Here is a 25,990-nt window from a genome sequence, read left to right on the forward strand (position 1 = left end):
CTATTAAGACGTTTTGCCAGAAGACGTTCAAAAACTTTAGATAATATGGGAGTTATGGAAATTGGGCGGTAATCAGTGGGACTTGAGCTACCACAAACACATTTACATAGAGGAGTAACATTACCAATTCTCCAACTAGTGCTGAAAGCTCCTCTTCTTGCTAACTTGCGCAAAATAACAGATAACTTTGGAGCTAAGAAATCTGCTGTCTTTATAAAAAACAAAGGAAAAATACCATTTGGGTCTACACCTCCATAAGCATCAAGGTCCATCAACAGAGCTTTAATCTCACGAGATCGAAAAGCTAAACTAGTTAGTTTAGCCTCAGGAAAACAGGAATGAGGAAGTTCAAGTTTTTCATTACTCTGTTTACTGTCAAAAACATCAGCCAAAAGGGTTGCCTTTTCCTTTGGACAGTGAGTGACTGAGCCATCTGGTTTAAGTAAAGGAGGAACTGTTGCATCTACACCAAAGAGTGCAGATTTAAGGGTAGACCACCATTTATGTTCCTGAGTTGTACCAGAAAGTGTTTCTTTTATGGTTAAATTGTACTCCTTTTCAGTTGAGGCATAAACTCTCTGAGCAAAAGCTCGAAGCTGAGTATAGTTGTTCCAGGTCAAATCTGATCTGTTACCCTTCCAGCGGCAGTTTGTTATTCTTGATTAAACGCCAAAAAAAAAAAAGAAAAAAAAATTGTTTTCCTGCTTTGCTACGTATGTAGGATTTTATATAGATATGGTAAATTATATTTTTAATAAAATATTTACTAAAAGCTTTTAATATCATTATTTTTCACTTTCATCATGCGCGTTTAATGCCTTTGTTTGTTTATTACGATCGAAGATGGAGCGTACAGTAAACGAATAGAAGGTTTCCGTTTCAGGCGGCGTCATAAAGAAAAACATTATATAAATGGCATTCATTTCATTTATTTGGAAGTCCTAAGAAAAATTAAGTAAAACATTGGTAATAACAAAATCAACATATAATCAATATAATCGAGGCAAAAACTAACCTATACACAGATGTGTAAATGTGTTTGTTTCTTCATTATGATCAGAGATAAACGTAAACAAAACAATGGTTGTCATTTTTTATCGTGCTTTTTGGCGTGTTTAGGAAATGCATGATATAAAATCGCCTTTAATATTTGTGCCTGTTTTAGTTTATGGTACTGTAGTACATGCATTAAGTGTTCTGTACATTAAAGGGTAGTTTGCTAACAGTACTACGTAACGGGAAGGTTTTAAATGTCTGAATATACATGTTAAATAAATACGTAAATATGGTGTCCCTACTTAGCGGATTTTCAGCTATCGCGGTCGGGTTTGGAACCTATCTACCGTGATAAACGAGGGTTCACTGTACTAGGCAAAATGGGCTACCTTCAATAAGTGGTGCGTCTCGAAGAACATCAAGCCGTTGCAAGTCTCCTCGGGACTAGTAAAGAAGCCAGTCTCGAAGAATACGATCTTCTTCTGGCTACAGCAGGTGATCATGAGAGCCTACAGTAGTGCAGGGGTTCCTCTTCCGGGTAAGCCTAGACCCCACGACATTAGAGGGCTAAGTACTTTGTTGGCCTTTGAGAAGAACATGGCAGTGGGCCAAATCCTGAGGGCAGGTACATGGTCTAGTCAGTTAACCTTCACAGCTCACTACTTGAAGGGTTGTTCGAGGAGGTCCCTGGACGGATTCTCTCTCGGTCCCGTCATTTCCGCGCTCCAAAAGATTTAAAGGTGTAGCCCCGGGGAAAACCATGGGCAGTAAGTCCAAGAGACAGGTTCCTTCCTTACCCCCCCCCACTTTTTTTCCCTTTTACCTTCCCTGAAATGACCCTAAAATCCTTTGACGGCCATGGATACTCTGTCAGTGAAAGAATACGTCTCCAAGGATTTTTTACTGAGGTGAGTTACTTAGACACTAAGATAGTTTTTTGGGTAGTTTTCCCTATTTCTCGTGTTTTCCTTTGGGGGTCAGCAGAACCCAGTCTCCTATCTAGGTTCCCTTTCTTTTCTCTCCTCATCACGGTCTCTGGGTCCTGAGGGTCATTCCCACCTCCTAAGGTATAAGTCTCCTAAGAAAGAAGTTTGAGGTAAGTACTCCGTGTTGGAACAAATTCACAAATTTTAAGTAATTTGTATTTTTCCTAACAGTACTTACCTCGCACTACTTTCGAGTTATGGCCCGCCCATCCTACCCCGAGTGCTTTATAGGACTTAGTAGAAACCTATCTGTCAAAAACTTACTGGAGATCGAGACCTGAGCAAGCATGCTCTCTGACCCTGAGTCGCCTCATGGTGCGTATTACTCCGCCAGAGGTTACCCCGCATAGAAAACGGGAGTAGGGTAAACTACACAAAATTTTGGTTGGTTGAGAGGAGATCCCAGATACTCCTAAGAAAGTAGTTCGAGGTAAGTACTGTTAGGAAAAATACAAATTACTTAAAATTTTTGATTTTTATTGATAACCTTTTGTGGAGGAATTTTTAATTATGTAATGTTCAACCCTTGTCTGACCACAAAGATAAATTTATTCCTACTCAGATAAAATGTTCTGAATCATTTAAATGGGTTACTCCTAGTTTCATTTTATACAACTAGACAATAATAAAAAAAAGGGCTCTGTTGTGTCATGGTGTCATGATTGGTTACCTAGAACCCCACTGCTGGGCAGTGTTGTGTGTGGCTGGCTGTAGACTCCACTCATCTCGGGGTCACCATTACGATAAGAGATCTCCCCTCTTCTCTCTACAATCACGACCTATATGACTTACATAATCCACACTGGGTTTCCACTTATATTGCATAGTACTTTGTGTCTTTTGTCATTGAGTGTGGTTCTTATTATCTGTGCTACGCTTTTGCTTAACAATGGCTAATGATGTGACAAACGATATTCTGTGGAATCTCCATGTGGATATTGTAGGGAGTGGCCGTCCTCCCAGTGGAAGAGAGTTCTTTCTTGGTGCAAGAAACGAGGTAAGAGAGGTTGTTCTCCTTTCTCATTTTTCTCCAGTAATGGTAAGAAGTGTAAACTCTTCTCCGCATCCAAAGATTTTCCGCTTCCTGCTCCTTCGTGTCTCGAGTCTTCTGAAGGTCCAGTTATGGAGGATGATTGTTATAATGATAATATAGTGATGATCATGATATTTGTGAGTATTATCACCTAGTATTGATCCTGTGCCCGGTGATGCTTGTGACAGATCCATTGACTACGGTTGCTGCACTCCCTGAGTCTAATCCAGTCCCAGTATCCTTGGACCCTGATTATTCAGAAATACATAGATCTCCTTTGCCTTCCACTAATGTTTGGAGTGGTGAGCTCTATATGGTAAATTTTATCCAGGGTTGGCTTTTCGCTATTTGGAGATATCTCCCATCAAGGCATTGTAAGTCCGCCCCCTTTCCTGTACACGGAACCCCAAAGATGAGTCGGCCCTTTCAACCCCCCCCCCCCCCCCATATGAAGTCCCCCTGTTGGAGGATCCATTTTATCCTTCTCCAACTCATAAGTCGGTCATGCCTCGTACCCTCCGGGGTGTCCTCGGCATCGCTCTTCTTATACAAGTTCTCTGGACTTGTCCCAGAACTCCCCATTACAGGGTACAATGTTTTGAGGTTGGTCAGACTGTTTCATCTGTGCCCACAGCCGTAACTTTGGTCAGACCAAATTACTCTGAGCCTATTGTGTCTTCTTCTTCCAAGCAGTCAATAGTAACTACAACACATTCACTAATTCTTCATGTGTTGTCCATACCTTACTTAGCCTGAATGTGTTCTCAGTCAAAAGTCTGTATGCACCACTGTGCCCACATGTAATGATGTCACTGAATGGGCCGCTGTGCCCACGAGTGATGATGTCGTAGAACGCGCCACCATTTCAACAGGAAATGATACTCCTGTGTGTGATGGCTAATATGTCACCTGATAATGCTCGTTCTGATCGTGCTGTCACAACCCAATCTTGGATACGAATGGAACCTCTTATGGTCGTGTTCCATTTTCAGCTTTGGCTCGATATCAGGTAGTTTTGGCTTACAATCCCCAACAATCTCGTTCTCATAACCTAACAACTATTGGTTATATGAATAACAAACCTATTTCTTGCCACAATGTACTCACATAGGTACCTTGCTTAATGTTTGCAATGATTCAGATTTTACATGTATTTTCAGAACATCAGAAACATTATTTTTCATGTGAACTGTCTTTTCAGGTTGGCGACACAAGTGGCCTGGCTCAGAGAAATCCTCCTCTTCCACATTGAGTTTGGGAAGAGAACTTCCTGTTATCCTCTGCACACTGCTAGAGGTAGAAACTTGTATGCTACAAGTGAGCATGATCGACTACCTTTTTTCCTCTGCCCCCTCTTTTCTCCATTCACTGAATGTTGTTAGAAAGAGGAAGGATATTCAAAGAAACATTGACAAGGTAAAACCATCAGTCTCAACCTTAGTGAACTTGTTTAAAACCATAAGGTCTTCCAAGTTCCCTCCCTTGGCACTTTCATGCCAGAGGAATTTTTATGTCCACTCAAGCACCCATCTGAGACATTGTTTATCTGGTACCCTGTGTACCTAGCGACATATTACCTAACCTCCCCTCCATTTTCTCGAGTTCCAAAAGGCAGAACATGGAGGTAGTAGCTATGTCTGCCATTCTGACCTGTTCCTGATTGGACCACTGGTAGAGGGCGTTATCACGCTTCTTAACAGAAAATCCGCATGCTGAGAGCGCTCTAAAACAAATTGAAGAGGTCACAAGCCAAGGCTTGGGAATTCTTACTTCATCAGACAGTCTCCCTTTGGGGCAACTACAATCTAATAAGATGCAATGTTGTCTTAGTTAGATGCACTAAACAAATCTCTTCTAGGGGCACTGTTTGAGGATCTCAAACTATGTAGACTGCCCCTCTTTTTTTTTTTTTTCAATTAGATGTAGCCACAGCCTTAGAAATCATGGAAAGTCGATCAGGCTTTTCCTATGACAAGAACTGGGGCACCAAGAATGCCTGCCCCTCAACTACCCCAAAGGAATTCGCCTTTTTAAGCAGGTCAACCAGAAAAGATGACTTTTTCCTCCTACAGACTTTCAACAGCCTTGGAGGTAAACCCTTAGTCCATCTTTTGCCTTAGAGGACACTCTTCCGACTGCAGAGGTTGTGGTCACAGAAGCTCCCACTAGGGAGGGCATATCCTCCAACTTATCATCTGTAGTGGGATTCCTACAAACTTACTGGCGCAGGTGGCAGCTCCTCGCAACCGATTCATGAACCATGAACACACTGTGTACATGATATCGAGTCCCATTCGTAGCCTATCCAGTCCCTGATCATTGAAGGCTGAGTAAAGAATCTCTTCTTACTAGAGAAGGTGTATAGGACATTGATCAAAGAAGTTGTAGAGGAAGCCTTAGATGACTTTCTGGGCTTCTTCAGCAATCTTTTTTTAGTGGAAATGCTGACGGGAGGCTGGAGACCTGTCATAGATTTGTCCCATTTGATTCTGATTGTTATACAAACAAGGTTAAAAAATGGAGACTTCGGCCTTTGGTAGTCAAACCATCAGGAAAACAACTTCCTTCTGCCATTGACCTAAAGGATGCATGTGTTCAAGTCCCCATCCATCCTGTCTCAAGAAAGTACTTAAGGTTTCCCTTTCGAGATAAAATTTTCCACTGCAGTGTGCTATGCTTCAGCCTATCAACAGCATCATAGATGCCATGAACATAAGGCTTCTGAAATATCTGAACAACTGGCTTCTCCTAGCAGTGTCTTGAATCTTGCTTATAAAACACAGAGTTTCCTTGACTTCTGTAAGGAGTTGGAGATTCATCTAAATCTAGAAAAGTCCAGTCTCGTCATCCAACAGTCCATCAGATATCAAGGCATAGATATCAACTTAGCCCAGGTCGACGGGGTAGCAAGATTCAAATATGTGGGAGAAAGCTTCTTGGTGGGAAAATCACTTCATGCCTGTTCTTGGCCAAAGCTCCTAGAACACCTCACCTCATTTGAGAAGTTGATCCCCTTCGGGAAAGTGCATCTTCGCTCGGGGCAGGGGTCTCTGAAGAGCTAGTGGTCTCAAACATCCAACTATCCTACAATCCTGTGGTCGGTGCCTCAGATGGTTGTGACAAATTTCCAATGGTGATTGAGAAAGTATAACCTGTTAGCAGGAACACTCCTTCTGGTCTCTCTCCCAAAATACATTATATTCTCGGATGCTTCATGCCAAGGGTGGGGTGCTCATCTAGGAAGAGAGCAGTTTTCAGACCAGGTCTGTTGTCTCAGAAAAATAAGGACTTTTTCACATCAACCACTTAGAAATAATTATGAGAGCATATAAATCAGGAAACCCTGGCATTCCACAAGAACCACAAAACTTCCTCAGAGACTCAAAGGTGTCTCTGTAGTGTTAATGAGCAACAGCTAGACGGTTATAACCTACATCTCCAAATGGAGACATTCTCCCTCCTTCTATGCCAACTAGCAGTGGAGATGCAACATTGGGCATAGAACAACGCAGTGTCCCTCTTGGCAAGGTTTATCTCCAGGAAGGGGAATGGCATTGCAGACCATGATTGACCAAGGACAACAGTTGGTTCGAAATCGTCTTTTGCTTCCCCTAGTGGCAAAGAAGCTTTTGACCTTGTGTGGTTGCCTGTCAATAGATATATTCACCACTCACCTGAACACCAAACTCTCAGTATATTGCTCTCCAGTCTCAAACCCAGCGGCAGCAATGAAAGTTGCCTTCCAGCATCCGTGGGACGAACTAGACTTTTATGTCTTTGCGCTGTTTTGTCTGGTTGGTCAGGTCTTGAACAGAGTCCAAACATCCCTAAAGGTCAGAATAATGATAATAGCCCCAAAGAGGGCAACAGCAGAGTGATATCCAGACCTGCTGGAACTTCTCACGGAAATCCGAAGAGAAATCCCAGAATGGCCAAACCTACTGTGTCAACCGCATGTAAGAAAGTTCCAAGAGGCGGTTCCCTGGCTGTCTTTTCACGGTTAGAGACTATGCAGCATCTCCGAAAGAGAGGCTTTTCAAGATTTACTGCAAAACAACTTTCCAGATACCTCTGAAAGTCATTGCAGCAGTCTATATAACCAAGTGGAAAACATTCTGTGATTGGATTTGTGTCGTAGGGGGAATATTGCTCCACTCAAAGCTACTATTCCCGATGACCGACTTTTTGGCGTTCCTGAGGAACAAGAAATCCCTTTCAGTCACTGCGGTGAAGGGTTACTGATTGACCTTGAGCCATGTTTTCAGACTTAAAGGGCTCCTCTTCATGGGAACTTTCTGCTCTCAATAAAAATCTTCAGAGTTTTGCTCTTCTAAGAACCCTGATGGTGATGCCTGTCTCGATTGCTTGCGGTTGCCACCTCTCACCATCTGCCCCTGAGTCTCGTGAATTATAACCATCTGAACAGACTTGACTGGAACTTGACCCCCCTTCCTGGTTTTAAGAAGCCAATAATGTTGAAACGCAATACCATCCCTAGGACCAGGGGAATGGCAGTGTATATTAGGACTGAGTACCCTGCTTCTCATAAGTCCTGCTATGAATGTGGATGTCGTGAGATTCAGGTAATAAAACTTTATGGCAGGCATAACAACTATTTATGTTTGATCTACCGGAATCCAGACATGGATGATTCTATCTTTGATTGTCTTCTTGCTATTATGGCTAAGATACAAGAAGATGATAGAAAGGCCTCTTTTGCCTGTTGGTGATTTCAATGCTCACCATAGGGAGTGGTGAAATTCTGTTTCTCCTACCGATCACCATGGCTCAAGAGCTTTAGACTTAACCTCTGAATCAGGCTGTGAACAAATCATAAGTGAAGCTACTCACAGGTCTGATAACTTCTTGGACTTCGTATTCACCGGCTCCCCAGGCGTTATAACAAGTAAGGTTGGTTCTCTAGGTGGGGTATCTGTTCATGCCTTGATTTCATTAGCAGTTAAGATTGAGCAGCCTGTCCCTGGTTTTTCATACTCGTGTAAGATTTTATGAAATCTCAAGCAGACTGGAATGGGGTTTTGCAGGATCTTTTGGGCTTGCATTGGTCACAGTTGTATAGTAGTGTTGATCCTGTTGTCCCTTTGAATGAGAATCTAGTTAACATAATTGATGGGCGTATCCCTTCTTGTGTGCTAAGGTACCGAGAGAAGGGGAAACCATGGTTCATTGATGACTTTAGTTGTGCTTATTTGGAGAAGCAGGAGGCCTATCATCTTTGGAAGGGTAACAGGTCAGATTTGACCTTTAATAATTATATACAGCTTAGAACTTTTTCTCAGAGAGTTTATGCTTAAACTGAAAACCAATACAATTTAACCATAAAAGAAAAACCTTACAAGAAACTCTTTCTGGTACAACCCAGGAGCATAAGTGGTGGACTACCCTTAAATATGCACTCTTTGATATAGATGCAACAGTTCCTCCTTTACTTGAACCTATTGGCTCTATCACTCACTGTCCAAAGGAAAAGGTAACCCTTTTGGTCGATGTGTTTGACAGTAAGCAGAGTTATGAGAAACTCGAACTTCCTCATTCCTGTTTTCCTGAGGCTAAACTAACTAGTTTAGCTTTTCGATCTCATGAAATTAAAGCTCTCTTGATGGACTTTGATGCTTAGAAGGTGTAGACCTAAATGGTATTTTTCCTTTGTTTTTTTATGAAGACTGCAGATTTCTTAGTTCCAAAGTTATCTGGTATTTTGCACAAGTTAGCAAGAAGAGGAGCTTTTAGCACTTGTTGGAGAATTGGTAATGTTACTCCACTATGTAAATGTGTTTGTGGTAGGTCAAGTCCAACTGATTACTCCGATATTATCTAAAGATTTTAAACTTCATTGGTAAAATGTCTAAATAGGTTTGCTGAAGGTAATCATCTGTTCCCTAGCTTGCAATTTGGTTTTCGTAAAGGCCTTGAAGCATGTGATGCCCTTCTTACAATCTCCAATGCTGTACAGAAATCCCTTGATTGTAGTCAAGAAGTTTGTATGATTAGCCTTGATCTTAGAGCTGCCTTTGACCGTGTTAATCATGAGGCCCTTGTGTTCAAACTCAAACAGTTGGGAGTGGGTGGGTTGTTTCTTAGCATTGTTATTGAATTTTTAATTAATAGTTCGCAAATTGTTGTTTGTGAGCACAGACCACTCCAAGAAGAAGGTATCCAAAAATTCAATTTCCTTATGGCTAAGAGAAACAATTATGAGAGCATATAAATCCTCAGGGAAAGCATTGCCTGGGACCCCCCTTAGTGCACATGATGTGCGGGATCTTGCTGCAACCCTGGCGTTCTGCAAGAACCACCCAGTGGCCCAAGTTCTCAGAGCTGGTGTCTGTAAAAGACAACATTTTCACAGATCACTACCTGAAAGATTGTTCTCTCAGATCTTTAAACACTTTTTGTTCCGTAACCGAAATACAAACCACGCTATTTACAAAGGGTTATTACTTTTAGCGTAGCTGAAATGGCGAGCCATTAGAATTTAACGAGGGTGTATTACCCCCGCGCTAGTTAGCGGGGGGGGGGGGGTAGGGAAGTGGTAGCTAGCTACCCCTCCTCCCCCTCACACACAGGTGAATATTCACTTTAACTTTTGGCTCGGACTGTGACAGACGTCTCTGTCTTGGTCCTCGCTTGGCAGCCATTGTCTGTTTTGTCTTTACTTAATCGCTTACTTTTCTTTTACTCAATATATATGTAAACATGTTTTCATGTTTGTATATATATTTGAGTATAGAAATAAGTAAGTTTCCTTTTCAGATGTGTGTGGGTAGTGTACGATATCTACGTGGAGGCCTCGGCAGTTAGGCCACCACGGCGTATTTTATGGGTGGCGATCGAGTTTGACTTATGTCTTTCTCTCTCTCTCTTGAGGTCGTTCACCCTTTTACTACGTGTTACTACGCCCTTGTAGCCTAGCTTCCTTTCCGTGTGGGGGGTTGCTACGCCGTACGTTTGTATCAATTAGTTATGAATCTAATTGTAGTTGTTTTTTGTTTTTCAGCTTGTAGAACGATTCCTTTCGGGGTTTTCGTTCTTTCTTTAGTGTTCATTCATTTTTAAATTACATAATTACATAGTTACATAATTATAATTGTTATAATTCTGTTTTGGTTACAGCTCTCCTTCCGCGAGTGTAAGTGGTTGTGAGGGCACGTGCCTGTTGTGTAATTCTTGTTCCTTTCCCTCGGGATTCCTCTTCGGAGCCTTCCTGGGGGAATGAATGTGTACTAATATTATTTGTTTTATTTTTTTACAGTTACCGATCTAGTTCGTTTCTGTAATATAGCAACGGTGTGAACTGTCTGGTTGAGTCCTGGGGATTCGGCTGTTGCTGCCTCCCCCCTTGTATTTTCGTCAGGGGCGTGTCTCCTTCTACTGGTAGTACTCCCGTGTCGACGGACAGCTCTCCAGTTCATTTTAGAACAGTCAGGAGGCTTGCCTCCTTGGGCGGATAACTTTCCTTCCGAGGGAAGTTTTTCCTGTCCAGGCTTGAGTTTTTTCCCTTTTGGGGGGTTCTTCTCTTGCCTTTTTTTCGTGCGACTATGCTCTTGGTGCTGAGCAGTCGCACCTGCAGTTTCGCTCAAGGGGCTGGGCAACTGCAGGAGCTCCTCTTCGGAGGATTGCTCCTTTTAGGTCACTGGCTGACCAGTCTCTTCCACGAAGTGTTTCTCTTTCGTTCGCGAGAGAGTACACTCATAGAGACTCCTCTTCGGAGGTTTCTTCTGTTGCTGTTGCTGTTGGCCTCCCTCGCCGTAAGGCCCTCCGTCCGCCTCGTCGTAAGGGCCTCTCATCTCCCTATAAGGGTGCTTGAGGCGCCCTTTTGGATCTCCGTTTGCAGCCTACAACTCCTTTTTCTCGATCTTCCGCCTTGGTGCAGATGGACAGCAGTCTGATCTCGTCTTCCGACGGGCAACGGTCTTCCCGACGGACAACGGTCTGCCCGACGGACAGCGGTCTTCCGACGGACATCATTCTCCCGGCGGACAACGATTCCTTCGGGGCAAAGGGTTGCCCCCACGGGGGTTCTTCCCTTGCGTGTCATGGTTTCCCTGCGCGCCCTTCTGCTCATCAGCGCGCTCCTGTTCGTCAGCGCTTTCAAGATGATCTTCCCTGCGGTTCCTGTTACGTGCCCTGTGCGCCCACGTTCGCCCTCGCGATCTAGAACTTCGGTTCAGGTCGGGGTCAAGGACTCTTCTTCTTTGCGCAGGCTTCCACGCGTAGCCTTCTGCTCGTCAGCGATCATCAGCTCGCCAGCGATCATCAGCTCGTCAGCGATCATCAGCTCGTCAGCGATCATCAGCTCGCCAGCTATCATCAGCTCGCCAGCGATCTCCGGATCCCCCAAGTGTGTTACAGCTGGCACGCCAACGTTCTCCAACACTTCTGAAGGAACATGGTTCGCCAGCTACTAGCTCACCTGCGCATGCTGATCGCCATCGCACGACCCTCAACTGTGGATGCTGATCGCCATCGCGCGACCCTCAACTGCGGATGCTGATCGCCATCGCGCAACCCTCAACTGCGGATGCTGCTCCTCATCGCACAACCCTGAACGATCGCCCTCCTGCGGATGCTGATCACCATCGCACCCTTTCACGCGATCATTCACCTGCGCATGCTGCTCGCCATCGCACAACCCTGCACGATCGCCCGCTTACGCATGCTGCTCCTCATCGCACAACCCTGAACGATCGCCCTCCTGCGGATGCTGATCACCATCGCACCCTTTCACGCGATCATTCACCTGCGCATGCTGCTCGCCATCACACAACCCTGCACAATCGCCCGCTTACGCATGCTGCTCCTCATCGCACAACCCTGAATGATCGCCCTCCTGCGGATGCTGATCACCATCGCACCCTTTCACGCGATCATTCACCTGCGCATGCTGCTCGCCATCGCACAACCCTGCACGATTGCCCGCTTACGCATGCTGCTCCTCATCGCACAACCCTGAACGATCGCCCTCCTGCGGATGCTGATCACCATCGCACCCTTTCACGCGATCATTCACCTGCGCATGCTGCTCGCCATCGCACAACCCTGCACGATTGCCCGCTTTCGCATGCTGCTCCTCATCGCATAACCCTGAAAGCTCGCCCTCTTGCGGATGCTGATCACCATCGCACCCTATCACGCGATCATTCACCTACACATGCTGCTTGCCATCGCTTACCATCACGCGGTCATTATCGCCAGCGATCTTCTTCACCTACGCGGCAGCACGATCCCTCGCCGTCACGCCATCGCTTGCGTTCGTCGCCTCGGACACGTGTTCATTTACCAGCCCACCCTCACGCCCACTCGCCTGCGCGCCCGCGCGATCGCTCGCCTGCGCGATCGCTCGCCTGCGCGCCCGCGCGACCGCTCGCCTGCGCGCCCGCGTGACCGCTCGCCTGCGCGACCGCTCGCCTGCGCGACCGCTCGCCTGCGCGACCGCTCGCCTGCGCGACCGCTCGCCTGCGCGACCGCTCGCCTGCGCGACCGCTCGCCTGCGCGACCGCTCGCCTGCGCGACCGCTCGCCTGCGCGACCGCTCGCCTGCGCGACCGCTCGCCTGCGCGACCGCTCGCCCGCGCGACCGCTCGCCTGCGCGCCCGCGCGACCGCTCGCCTGCGCGCCCGCGCGACCGCTCGCCTTTGCGCGACCGTTCACCTTTGCGCGACCATAGTTCACGGCGAATTCCACAGCCGGTGGTAGCAGCAGGGACGCGTGCTCCTAGACGGCACTCGGGATCACCTCCATCCAAGCACAGGTTGGTAGTGCAGGACGAAGACAGGTCAGTACAGCATTCTTCCCCACCTTCTTTTCAGGCAGGTACCGTCGTGCCCACTCCAAAGGATCGCCCGACCCCTTTCACCTTAGCGAGGATTTCGGACTCTGTGTCCTTGGAGCAGCAGACATGGTTTGGTCCGCTGGCACGGGCGTTAATGAGGGTTATGAAACCAGCACTCGCCGGCCAGGGTAACAAACCAGCGGCTGTCTCTCCTACGCTGAAGAGAAAGAGAGGAGTGGACTTCGTGGTGACTTCCCCCAGGGCGAAGTTGGTTCCCAAGAGGTCGGTCTCGAGGGTCCCCTCTCCTGCACGAGTACTCTCTCCTTCTCCCGCCCTGGAAGGATTTTTGGCGGGGGGGCTTTCCGTTCAAGATTTCTCCATCGGACAAGGGGTGACTGCTTACCTCTTCCTCTGGGAGCTTACCAGGTTCTTTCCCTCTTCGGTTACGGCCCGAGGTTTGGTTCAAGGAAGCTACAGGAAGATCAAGGGTACTTTCCTCTTCTCGAGCTCAGGCACCTTGGCCTTTCATCGTTAAGTATCTACTTGCGGACAAGCTCGATGTTGTACCATCTGGACGCGATGACTGAAGGCTTCCTTCGGGTGTCTCATCTGTGGAGGTCGACGACCTCAGACACCCTTCCATCCTTGAGAAGAGTTTTGTCTGTGCCCAAGGACAGAGACTTAGACAGCTGCTGTGCGGAGTAAATCGACTTCCGGTTTCACTCCTCCAAGGCGCTTTCTTCCAGACTCTGCAGGGCTCCAGCGCCCTTTTCTTTCAACCACGTCGGCCTAAGTTATCGGCTACGACAACTGGGACAAGGTGTCCAATTGCAGTTCCCTCCTGTCAGGAACAGATGGCACGGGAGACTCCCCCGGGGGGGCATAGTCCTAAAAGGAGTTCACGAACTCTAGGATTGCAGGTTTTTTCGCTGGGAGGATGCTTAAGGTTACTCATCCGAATGACAGCTTCCCGATGCCCATTCCCGCACAATCTCTGTGAGTAGCCAAGGATATCGCGCCTGCCGTCTCTGTCAGCGAATTCAGTGTCTCTGAACCTCTATGCCATAGCGTCAGCAGAGTTGCCCGGTTGGGCAGAATGATCCATACCTTAGGCGAAGGTCTTCCTTAGGATCATCGACGGCTTCACCCCCGGCCCCCTCAGTCGATCCTTTCTTGTAAGGAAGGATCTGAGAGGGGATGTCCATAGTCGACCTCTCAGCCCTGATCAAGTTTGTCGAACAAACTTCGGCCAGTGTAGACCAGCAGAATCGATCAGACTGGTAACGAGGCGACAGGACTCCTTTAACCCTGGATCGGAAGGACGGGTACTTTCAGTTTCCATTCCATCCATCTTCCAGGGTGCTCGTCGAATTCAGCCTAGACTGCAAGTTTTCCTGCTTATGATGCAGTGTGTCTATCCCGCCGTGGCATAGCAGGTTTGTTTCCCCAGAGAACTCTCCCTGCCTTCCTCTTGGCCGCTCAGGTGCAGGCTTCCGCCTCCTCTGCTGTTTGGAGGTCTGGTCAACTCCGGTAGGCTCGGGTTTCGACCTTCTTCAGCGCCGGGACGAGCTTCCGGATGCTGACCATGAGTGTGGGCTCATGGTATTTTGCTTGGAGCCTTCTCTTCCTTTGCCTCAACATCTGGAGTATCTGGCCATGATATTGAGTCAACCGCCTTACCACATTGGAAACCCCGCTTCTCGTCCGTCCAGTGAGGTTAAGCAACGTCGGTACTTGGATGGGTGACCACCTGGGGACGCCAGATTCTGTTACCACATCCTCCGAGCCTTCCTTTCGGTTGACTGTGGCAAGACTGAGGAGAGTCGCAGTACCTGTTCTCAGTCAAGCAGAGCTTTCAGCCCTACCTTGGAACGTTTCCTAGTTCTTCTTTCCTCATTGACCCGTCTATAGTCCGAACGGTCGCCTCAGGATAAGTTCCATGTGGGGCGATCCAAGTTCCGGTGGCTTCAGGCAATGTTTAACCGGACTCCCTGGCCCTATGGGACCAGCGGAACTATTAAACCTGCAATGGGTGTTGACCTATGGAGCCTCTTGATGGTAGTGGATATTCTTGTCCTTTCCCCACATTCTTGATGCGGTTCTCGGACTTGTCAAAGGAAAGGGGGGGGGCATGTTCCGGTCCAGGCCTATGGTCAAGACCTGAAGGATACCTCTCCATCATTCAGGCAGGCTTAAGGGCCTTAGTCTGGCCCCTCTTCAGATCCTACAGCTCCTGCCAAGTCGCCCCGTTGCGCGTCGACTTCATTCTAACCAGCAGGGGACGCATTTTCACACCTTCACATCTTGCAGTAGAGATACCGGGATGATTGAGATTCTCTCAATTCCACCATCGGCTCTCTCATTCCAGGCAGGGGAATGTTTCTTTCAGACGATCCGAGCAGAGCCTCATAGAGAGAGTGTACCTAGGGGTCTTTGACCTTGGGTAACCAGCAAGTGCTGGTCTGGGGGACCTGATCGCAACACCTTGGAACCTCAAGCTTCCACTAGTCTTCCCCCCAGTCTCAGACCCCGAGACTCTGGCAAGATGCATTCCGGTGATGGTGGGACAACTTCGACGCCTGCGTCTTCCCTCCTTTTTGTCTGCGGACAATGGGTCTCAACAAAACCAGGTTGTCTGTCAACCTTTCAATGGGAGAGCTCCACTGGGACTATGCGCAGAACGGTTTCTGGACCCTCTGCTTCCCCTGACGGAACTCCCGGGAGAGCTTCTCCCACGGCGCAGACTACTCAAGCAACCACACTGCGACATCTCTCCCAAACCGGGGCGTCGCTTCGGCTTCATGCCTGGAGACACTACGCTTCCTCCTCTAGAAGAGACAACCCGCTACAGTCGCGGTACTGAGGTCGCGTCATCTGCGATAGTCATCCACAGGGGTCTCCCAGGCAAAGTGAAGAGTCTAAGGTGGTTGGTGCCGTGGGAGATATACCTCTTCCCGTGAGGCCTCTTCTCCAGCAATAACGGTCTTATTGCCTTTCGGCGGGAGGAAACTCCTTTCCGCTCTCGGCAATGAAGCCTGTCGCTCAGCCTTTCCCTGACCTTCAGGCTTAAAGGAATAACTTTTTCCTGCCCGCTGGATCTATCCTCGCTCATGCGAAGCTACGATCGTCCCTGCCCTAGTCGGAGGAAGACCTCCAACTTGGAGCATGGCTCGGATTTTTAGTCCTTTAAGAGATCTTCTCAAGACCCTTTTACGACAGGCCTCGGATTGTATTCCGCCTTGGGTCTTCTGCTCACTCTGGCCACGGCCAGTGTGTAAGCAATCTTCTTGGTCTCTTACTACTCCCCCCTTTCTAAGGAAGAGGGGAAGGCAACATTCAGGCTCGCTCCTGAGTTGTTGGCTAGACTCAGAATCTGAGGATCCCGACCCTTCGGTCCGATTCATTCAAGATTTCGAGTCTCCATTCTGTGTCTGATGTCCCAAGACCTTCTCTTTCTTGCCAGTAAGGAATCGAGAGGTTAGCGCTGGGAACAGCTGCAGTTTGGCCTCAGTTGCAGCCGATTTGGGAACACAAGGAGGACATGGGGGGAGAGTCACCAGTATACCTCTTCAGCCCGGACTCAAGGACATTCATCTCGACCTGTCTTCAGACCCTCCCCCGTCACGTCGCCCTACAGCACGATGTTGGATACATCACAACGTCCCTCGCCTTCGAGTAATACTACTCTGTGACGCAGGTGCTACAAGCTGGAGTCTGGAAGCGTCTGATGACCTTCGCAGCCCGCTTCCTGCAGGGCGTGACCCACAGGAGTCTCGATACGTTTTCTATCGCTTTGTGGTGGCTACACAACAGCTGGTCTAACCTCAGGCTCCTTTTTGGACAGGTAGCAGAAGGTTGAGGGCATTGTTATCAGGTTTTAGTCTGCATGAACGAAAGAAGTATGTCTGGCCCTTACTTCTTTCTTCATCATCCCCTCTACGGGGAAGCAGCATCCTGGTCTCTGCATAGCTGACCTCGAACCTCTGCAGGTAAACCATGCTTCCTTGTGTTCCGAGTATTGAGTCAATACTGTCGCGTCCCCCATACCCTGACGAGGTGGTATTGGGAACGTCCTAACCCAGAGTTCCTTCTGGAACTCCAGGTCAACTGCCTAGGACGGGTCACACTTCTTTCTTCACACACAAGCTTACGTAGGCCACATGGTTCCTTGCGCAGCAAGGAACTTGTGAGGTGCAGGGACTCCTTTTCTCGAGTGCGACTCACTCGGATTCTGAGTCCCCGGGTAAAGCCAAAGCCAGTATGGCTGGGGACTTTCCACCCTTCCTAAGGGATAAGTCACCCTTTGTAAATAGCGTGGTTTGTATTTCGGTTACGGAACAAATGACAAATTCGAAGATAATTTGTATTTTTCCTAACCATACAAACCTTAGCTATTTACACATATTTGCCCGCCAGTCCTGTCCCCCAAGACAAGTCCTACCTCTAAGTGAAAGTGAATATTCACTTGTGTGTGAGGGGGAGGAGGGGTAGCTAGCTACCACTCCCCTACCCCCCCACTAACTAGCGCGGGGGTAATACACCCTCGTTAAATTCTAATGGCTCGCCATTTCAGCTACGCTAAAAGTAATAACCCTTTGTAAATAGCTAAGGTTTGTATGGTTAGGAAAAATACAAATTATCTTCGAATTTGTCATATTTAAGCCCTATTGTTGCAGCTCAACAATTAGTCTAGATTAAGCTTTTACAGGACACCTAATTGTTTATCAAAGCATCAGTTAGTCTACATTATCAGGGTATGAAATGTGGATCTAGTCTGATTGTACTCATGAGACAGATATGGAGTACTTGCTTGGATTGCACCATAATGCAGATAAGATTAACATAATCTCATTTATGAATGATTATACAGAATATTGCTACACAGATTTTGATTGATTGATGCTTGATTTTTATATAGCTTATATAAAGTATTGGATACTATAAAGCTTCCTCTTTACGAGCCGGTTGCATTGTCGTTACGTACTTGTAATTGTCATAGATAGTGAATACCTCTTAAGAGAGATTTCCCCCACCTATGGAAGATTCCCATTTAAATGACTCGGAAGTCTGTATCTGCGTAGAAATAAACAACAAATTTAAAACGTAATTTGTATTTTAGGCAAAAGTCCTGCCTCAACCACCCTTCCAATCTTCGACTAGAATAGAGTGAAGTCAACTGGCAGCCATACATGACACTCCACATTAGCGTGGTTGCTAGGTTACCAATCATGGTACAGCAGAGCCCATTTTCTTTTATTTTTATCTAGTCGTAGAAAATGGAACCAGGAGTAACCCATTTAGATGACTCAGGCTTTTTTAGCTTAGAAAAATACAATTTTTAAGAAAAAATATGTAGTATTTTCTTAGCAAGCATATGAGCTTAGAGCCAAATTTCCATAATAGATATGAATTTGAATAAGGGGGGAGAGAAATTTTATGGGTAAAAGACTGGGAAATCTTATAAGCTTTTATGGTGTTGTATTCCAGTTTGGCATTTATAGCAGCAATATGCAATTCATTTATTTTATTCTTCTTTTCCTCTAAAGTACATATCTGCATTACAGTATCTCTCACTTGTCTTACCTAGCTCAGACCACTCTGTAGAGCTAAAGGTTCTTTGCCAAACCTTTTAGCCTAAGCTTCTGTGCGCTCACTTTTATATTCTATTTCCTTTGGTCTCCTTATTTAGTTATTTATCTTTTTAAACTTTGCCATGCCCTAGTTACTACCCCCATAAGACCAGCCCTATAAAAGGGATTTTGACGAAGGAAAAATCCTTTCACTGGGCGACACGGGTCGGAGCCCAGAAAAGCAGTATTATTCAAGGGAGTTAAAGGCCTGTGGAATTAATAGATTTCAAGAGATGGAATGTATTTAACCGTTTTACCCCCAAAGGACGTACTGGTACGTTTCACAAAACACATCCCTTCACCCCCATGGACGTACCGGTACATCCCTGCAAAAAAATGCTATTTACAATTTTTCAATATTTAACTTAGCCGCTGATTATATAGCTGCAACTCTGTTGCCCGACAGACAACTCTACGGTAAAAACTCGCCAGCGATCGCTACACAGGTTGCGGGTGTGCCCAACAGCGCCATCTGTCGTACAGATACCTAGTACTCAATGTAAACAAAGACTCAATTTTCTCTCTGTCGAGCTATCGACAAGACGTACTTACTCGCTGTTGCTAAATTGGAGTTTTTTTTTCACAACTAATTGGTGAAGTACTTTATTCTAGTTTTGAGCTTTCGCTATGCAGGTGTTTTATCTTCATCTTAAATCTTGAACTCGTTTTGGATAGATTTAATTATGGTGACAAAGAGAGTATGGACTTTCTTTCACTTTTAAATGGCCGACCCTTCCCTTAGACGGAAGTGTGTTTAGGCTTTTAGTAATTATATCACGTTATAGATTTTCCTCTATATATTTTATATCTCTCCGCCTTTATTAGGCCTCTTCGATTAACTTTCCATTTATTATAAACATATTAAAATAATTTTAATGTTTTGTTTATATAGACCTTTCCTGAGAGTAGGCGGTCCTAACTTGGAAACCGAAGTTAATCAACGTTGAGCCCTTTATATCGTTATGAGCTAAGGATTTAAAACTTTTTAAATGTAATATTTTATGAAAGATTTTCTTTGATAGTCTTCGTACTGTTTTCAAAGATGAACTAACGTTTAGTTTATTTATGCTACGCAGTTGTTGACGTTCAGGACGTTCAACATGCGCTCTATCGTTACGATAGAGAGAGAGTGTATCACGGTTTCACTTTGCAGTAAGAGTAAATCGATTCTGACGTTTTGTTCATTCTTTCTTAGCTTAAATGTTTTAAATTCTATTTTAAAGGAACTTTTTATTTGAAAAACCTTTCAGTTTTTTCCTTTAGTCAAATAACATGTTTTTTTGACGAAATATAATTGGGCTCTTCTCTCAGGTGCGAAATCAAGAGAGAAAGAGAGAGAGAGATAGAGACGGAGGGAGAGAGAGGAGATAAAACGTTCCGTTCAAGCGGGTAACGTTGTTCTCGAGTTACTCTCGTCCCTAGTCGCTGTACGGGGAGGTAGGATAAAACGTTTTAGTTTTTTATTCTCGTCCCCAGGCTATGTGCGGTGAGAGATTGAAAACGTAGTTATATGAACTAGTGTTTAGTCTCTTTCCCAGCCACTGATTTTTTTTTATCTTAAAATATGTTTTCTGTTTATTGCTGGTATTAATGAGCTTGCATTATACGACTGATTTCGCAATTACTACCTTTTAATGAAGGGTAGAATTGCGTGTTTCAGGTAGAAATCAGTAAAAGTTTCGATTTCAGTGAAATAAGTGCAAAACAGAAAATCGAAGTGATAAAGTGATATGCGCAAAGTGTTACAGTGTTGCGTCCGAGGGTTCGTCTGTTCGTGCCTGTCGTTCACCTAGTCCGGGACCTCTTACATGCTCCCAAGCCCAGGGGAGAAGTAATGTCAAACGACTTATGGGTTCGAGAGGCCTTGACCAACGAACAGACGTTTTCCCTCTATGGTATCGGGTGTATCTTACCAAGATCTCCCCTACCATAAGACGAGAGAGACGTTTCTCCTCGTCATCCGAAGGCTTTTCGCATAAGAAACCTGTCACAAGGTTTCGAAGCCCTTAAGCGAAAGTCAGTCCTTTCAGGACAGGTCCAGCGTCCTGGTTACAACCATTAGGACAGCTCTGACCCTATGCAGTCATCGGATAACTGCTCGCCGCCTAACAAAAGCGTAACACAGACTCTGAGAGTCTTTTTTTGTAGGCAAAGTGTTGCGGTCACAGACGTTACCCTCGTCTCTTACCACAACCATTTCCATTGATCCTTAATGGGTTGTATGGCAAGACATGCAGTATATGCTTGCCTCCCTTATGGAAGACTATTCTTCCGATTAGTCCGTTGAGTCTAGCCGTTTATCTCATCGATATCCTGGCTTTCAGCCAACCTAACGTTCCTTTGTGCTTACTGTTGACGTTGGCGTAGCTTAGTCACGTCAGTCAGGTTGTTTAGAACCACACTCGATGCGGTCTCGTGTGGTTTTTCAGCCGCATTTGGACGTTAGGCCACTTGCTGATGCTCCTGTTGACGTTCAAGACGTTCACTAACAATCGGAGTTGACTTGTTTTGACGCTGTGCGTCAACCTCCGCATTCTAGAGTTGTTTTGACTGCTCAGTCTAGGCAGTCAAAGCAGTCTCGAGTGGACGCTGTGCGTCCTCACGCACCTGTTGTGGTTGACAGTTCAGTTGTTGTCAGTTCACAGACCGTCAAGCAGTTACATGACGTTGCGTTCTGGTCCGCTACTAATGCACCAGTGAGTGTGGACTCTGCTTTTAAAGCATTGCCACCACGGTAGGTCTCTCCCTTGCTTGAGACTCAGCTTTTATCGGACAAGGTTCCTGTAGATGAGGAAGTTGCTGTTCCCCCTCCTACTGATATTCCCTTGAGGACTCTGTCAGATGGAGAGGAGCCTAAAGCTGCTTAGCCTCCTATGGACTTTAATTAAATCATGATGATTTTTTTAAGGATCTTTGTCCGGATCTTTTGTAACTGCTGCTCCTCGTTCGCCTAAACGTCAGAGCTTACACTAGGCCTAGCTACATCGAAGCCGTTGTTTTTAAGCTAGTGCTCTCTCGCTCTCCTAGAGAGCTTTACGTTGGCTAGGCGACTGGTTTTTCACCAGGAGGAGTTTGGGGGATACAGCCTTTGCTTTCCCTTCTTTTAAACTGGTTTATAGAGCGAGAGTCTGATATGACACGAGAGAAGTTCTCGGCTTGGGAGTTCATGCCTCTGCCCAGATAGACTTCTCAATTCTCGTAGACTCTCCCTGGCGCCTGGCCAGGAGACGCTCCAAGTTGTTTACAGGTCAACTTCACAGCTGTTTTCGAGCCTTTGAAGTTTTGCTGTACAATTATGTCACGCATAACAAGGCTTTCAGGGATGGTAAACGGTACCGCCTCAGTCGCTAACCCCGTCTGTTGCCACACCTGCTCCCGTAGACCCTAAATGGGCTTTGCTGCAAGACATGCAGTCCAAGCTTGCGTCCTTGATAGAGGACTTTAATGCGGAGAAGGTTGCTACCGAACCTTCTGGCCAACAACCTTCCAACCGGTCGGTTGTGCGCCCTGTTGACGCTGAGGTAACCTACTCGCGTCTGCCAGTTGAGGTGGTTCCTCCACCGATGCGACCCAGTGTGGGTTGCCAGCCGCACGTTGACGTTAAGCGACGCTCGGAGGTGGTTGTTGACGTTCAGGACGTTCAACAACCAGCAGAGGTGACTTGTTTTGACGCAGTGCGTCAACCTCAGCAACCCGGTAGGGTGTTGACTGCACAACCCAGACGGTCTAGACAGTCTCGGGTTGACGCTGTGCTTCCTCGCGCACCCGTGGTTGTTGACAGTTCACAGACTGTGCAGCAGTTCCATGATATTGCGTCCGGCTCCGTCACGCATCCACCAGTGTGACCGGACTCAGCGAGCCAGACGTTGCCCACTCCGTTGCCGTTTCCTCATCAGTTTTCGGATGAGGAACCCTCTGATGAGGACGTTGCTGAACAACAAGACGATCAGCCCCCAGAATAGATCAAGCCCTGCTATCCATCCAGAAGATGCTGAAGAAGGAACACTGCTCAGTCAGGCTGTGGATGAGTCTGGTAGGGACGCTGTCATCCGTGGAACAATTTGTGTCACTAGGAAGACTACACCTCCGTCCTCTTCAATACCATCTAGCTTTTCACTGGAAAAAGGACAAGACGCTAGAAGCGGTCTCGATCCCGGTTTCCGAAAAGATAAAGTCTTGTCTGACTTGGTGGAAGGACAATATCAACCTAAGAGAGGGTCTTCCCTGGCTGTTCAGACTCCCAACCACGTTCTCTTCTCGGACGCATCGGACGTGGGCTGGGGCGCGACACTAGACGGTCGGGAATGCTCAGGACTGTGGAACTCGAGTCAGAGGAGCATGCATATCAACTGCAAGGAGCTGTTGGCAGTACATCTGGCCTTGAAAAGCTTCAAGTCTCTCCTTCGAGGCAAAGTGGTGGAAGTTAACTCGGACATCACCACGGCCTGGGCGTACATCTCCAAACAAGGAGGTACCCACTCACTGACGTTGTACGAGATCACAAGGGACCTGCTCATCTGGTCAAAAGGTCAAGACATCTCCCTAGTAACGAGGTTCATCCAAGGCGACTTGAACGTCATAGCAGATTGTCTCAGTCGGAAAGGGCAAGTAATTCCAACCGAATGGACCCTCCACAAGGATGTGTGCAAGAGACTTTGGGCCACTTGGGGTAAAACCATCCATAGATCTCTTTGCAACCTCGCTGACCAAGAGGCTTCCAATCTATTGCTCTCCAGTCCCGGACCCAGCAGCAATACATATAGATGCTTTCCTCCTAGATTGGTCACATCTGGATCTCTACGCATTCCCACCGTTCAAGATTGTCAACAAGGTACTGCAGAAGTTCGCCTCTCACGAAGGGACAAGGTTGACGTTAGTTGCTTCCCTCTGGCCCGCGAGAGAATGGTTCACCGAGATACTTCGATGGTTAGTAGACGTTCCCAGTAGTCTTCCTCTAAGGGTAGACCTTCTACGTCAGCCACACGTAAAGAAGGTACTCCAAAGCCTCCACTCTCTTCGTCTGACTGCCTTCAGTCTATCGAAAGACTCTCGAGAGCTAGAGGCTTTTCGAAGGAAGCAGCCAGTGCGATTGCTAGAGCAAGGAGAGCTTCTTCCATTAGAGTCTACCAATCGAAGTGGGAAGTCTTCCGAGACTGGTGCAAGTCAGTTTCTGTATCCTCGACCAGTACCTCTGTAGCTCAAATAGCTGTTTTTCTCTTATACCTGAGAAAAGGACGATCCCTTTCAGCTCCCACTATCAAGGGCTACAGAAGCATGTTGGCATCGGTCTTCCGGCATAGAGGCTTAGATCTTTCCAAACATAAAGATCTGCAAGACCTCCTTAAGTCTTTTGAGACCACCAAGGAGCGTCGTTTGGCTACCCCTGGATGGAATTTAGACGTGGTACTAAGATTCTTCATATCAGACAGGTTGGAGCCGTTACAATCAGCCTCCCTGAAAGATCTCACTCTTAAGACTCTTTTCCTGGTATGCTTAGCCTCGGCTAAAAGAGTCAGTGAGATTCATGCCTTCAGCAAGAACATAGGATTTTCGTCAGAAAAAGCCACTTGTTCGCTACAACTTGGTTTTCTAGCCAAAAATGAGCTGCCTTCTCGGCCTTGGCCTAAATCTTTCGATATCCCCAGCTTATCGGAGATTGTAGGCAATGAACTAGAAAGAGTCTTATGCCCTGTTAGAGCTCTTAAGTTCTATTTAAAGCATACTAAACCTTTACAAGGCCAATCTGAAGCTTTATGGTGTTCAGTTAAGAAACCATCCTTGCCTTTGTCAAAGAATGCTTGGTCAGACTTTATCAGATTGTTAATACGAGAAGCTCATTCACATCTGAGTGAGGAAGACCGAACTTTGCTTAAGGTGAAGACGCACGAAGTTAGAGCTGTAACAACTTCCGTGGCCTTTAAGCAAAATATATCTCTGCAAAGTATAATGGACGCAACCTATTGGAGAAGCAGGTCAGTGTTCGCATCATTTTACTTGAAAGATGTCCAGTCTCTTTACAAGAACTGCTACACACTGGGACCATTCGTAGCAGCGAGTGCAGTAGTGGGTGAGGGCTCAACCACTACAATTCCCTAATTCCATACCCTTTTAATCTTTCTCTTGAAATGTTTTTATTGTTGTTTTTTGGGTTGTCCGGAAGGCTAAGAAGCCTTTCGCATCCTGGTTGATTTGGCGGGTGGTCAAAGTCATTTCTTGAGAGCGCCTAGATTAGGGGTTTTGACGAGGTCCTGTTGTATGGGTTGCAACCCTTGATACTTCAGATCCTAAGAGGATCGCGAGGCTCCGTAAGGAAGACGTACTTAAAAGGCAGAGAAATTGTTCAAGTCGACTTCCTTACCAGGTACCTATTTATTTTGTTTTTGTTATTTTGATAACTTCTAAAATGAAATAAAAACTCTTAGCTCTTAAAAGTGTAAACATATATTGCTGGTCTCTACCCACCCCCCTGGGTGTGAATCAGCTATATAATCACCGGCTAAGTTAAATATTGAAAAATGTTATTTTGATAATAAAATAAATTTTTGAATATACTTACCCGGTGATTATAAATTAAAGGACCCTCCCTTCCTCCCCAATAGAGACCCAGTGGGACGAGGAGAAAATTGAGTCTTTGTTTACATTGAGTACTAGGTATCTGTACGACAGATGGCGCTGTTGGGCACACCCGCAACCTGTGTAGCGATCGCTGGCGAGTTTTTACCGTAGAGTTGTCTGTCGGGCAACAGAGTTGCAGCTATATAATCACCGGGTAAGTATATTCAAAAATTTATTTTATTATCAAAATAACTTTTTTTTTTTTTTTTTTTTTTTGAGAAAATTCAGGCATTTTCCAAGAGAATGAGACCAACCTGACCTCTCTATGACAAAAATTAAGGCTGTTAGAGCAATTTGAGAAGTATATACTGCAAAATGTGCTTGAATAAAAAATAACCCTTGGGGGTTAAGAGTTGGAAATTTCCAAATAGCCTGGGGGTAAAAGGGTTAAGACACATGAAAAACATAAGGATGACTAAAGCTAAAAATCTTAGTAGTTCAGATGAAGGAAGAAGGAAGTCACTGATCAGTGCAGTATGAGAATGTCCCTCAAAATACTTTTCCTGTAGTGGACAAACTTTACTGGGCAGCCATACCTGTCACAATTTTGTATACATTGAAAAAATAAATCCTTCTCATTCCTTCTTTGAGATTTCTAATAGTTAAAAATACTATTCTGTAAAATGCTATTTTCTTGAAGCCCTGTAGGCGTGGTACTATTCTCAATATGCATTGAACTGCTCGCTGTAGATGTTATAAAAGGTACTGTGCAATGTACTTTCCTGGGCGTATTGCTTTTCTGCTTTTTCCCTTTCATTTCTTGTCCATTTCCTTTGGTCATTCAAAACTGTCTGTACAACTTCTTCATCTTATCTATGCCCTAATTTTCCTCTGTCTTTGTTAAGATTTTTATATTTTTCTTACCCCCTACAAGAAACTATGAATGTGTCTTAAATATTTATAAACTATAGTTTTATACTTGAAGTATTAACAGCTGG

At 46.0% G+C, this 25,990-nt stretch overlaps 1 protein-coding gene across 1 annotated transcript in view; it reads left to right on the plus strand.

Annotated features, from left to right (window-relative positions):
• The window catches only part of LOC137651285 (retinoblastoma-binding protein 5 homolog), a 202,150-nt gene that overhangs the window by 128,076 nt on the left and 48,084 nt on the right, over nucleotides 1-25,990 (plus strand). The window lies entirely within an intron of this gene.

This window comes from Palaemon carinicauda, chromosome 12 (genome assembly GCF_036898095.1).
Source record: "Palaemon carinicauda isolate YSFRI2023 chromosome 12, ASM3689809v2, whole genome shotgun sequence".
In the NCBI taxonomy this organism is placed as follows: domain Eukaryota; kingdom Metazoa; phylum Arthropoda; class Malacostraca; order Decapoda; family Palaemonidae; genus Palaemon; species Palaemon carinicauda.